This window comes from Odontomachus brunneus, unplaced genomic scaffold (genome assembly GCF_010583005.1).
Source record: "Odontomachus brunneus isolate Ranch 3 - 2012 unplaced genomic scaffold, Obru_v1 Obru_scaffold_112, whole genome shotgun sequence".
Classification (NCBI taxonomy): Eukaryota; Metazoa; Arthropoda; class Insecta; order Hymenoptera; family Formicidae; genus Odontomachus; species Odontomachus brunneus.
In genome coordinates this window covers 863,850-864,082 of record NW_022639562.1, presented here as the reverse complement: position 1 = coordinate 864,082, position 233 = coordinate 863,850, and the positions used below count along the sequence as shown (strand labels likewise).

Genomic DNA, 233 nt, shown 5'->3' with positions numbered 1-233 from the left:
CCCACATTCGGAAAAAGCGCAAAATTTTACGTTTAGATGGGTACTTAAGGTTCTTCTTTGGAATGACCTTAAGAGGTTATTTCAAGGACAAAATATTTGAAATTACGCATCTGAATACATATCTTGTCGGGGAGTCACCATTCCAAACAACCCTTACAAAAGTTATTGGGTTCGGAGGAGGACATTGGATGGTGACCTTCAATTTCACCTTGACTTTGACCTTCAAGGTCAAG

General features: G+C 39.5%; 1 protein-coding gene and 1 long non-coding RNA gene across 12 annotated transcripts in view; both read left to right on the top strand.

The window, feature by feature from the left end:
• LOC116849333 (protein unc-79 homolog) overlaps window positions 1-233 on the top strand; it is a 736,358-nt gene that overhangs the window by 200,184 nt on the left and 535,941 nt on the right. The window lies entirely within an intron of this gene.
• The window catches only part of LOC116849340, a 1,017-nt gene that overhangs the window by 396 nt on the left and 388 nt on the right, over window positions 1-233 (top strand). Inside the window, exon 2 of the long non-coding RNA XR_004379114.1 lies at window positions 50-227. This is a non-coding gene — a long non-coding RNA (uncharacterized LOC116849340). The remainder of the gene's footprint in view (window positions 1-49; window positions 228-233) is intronic.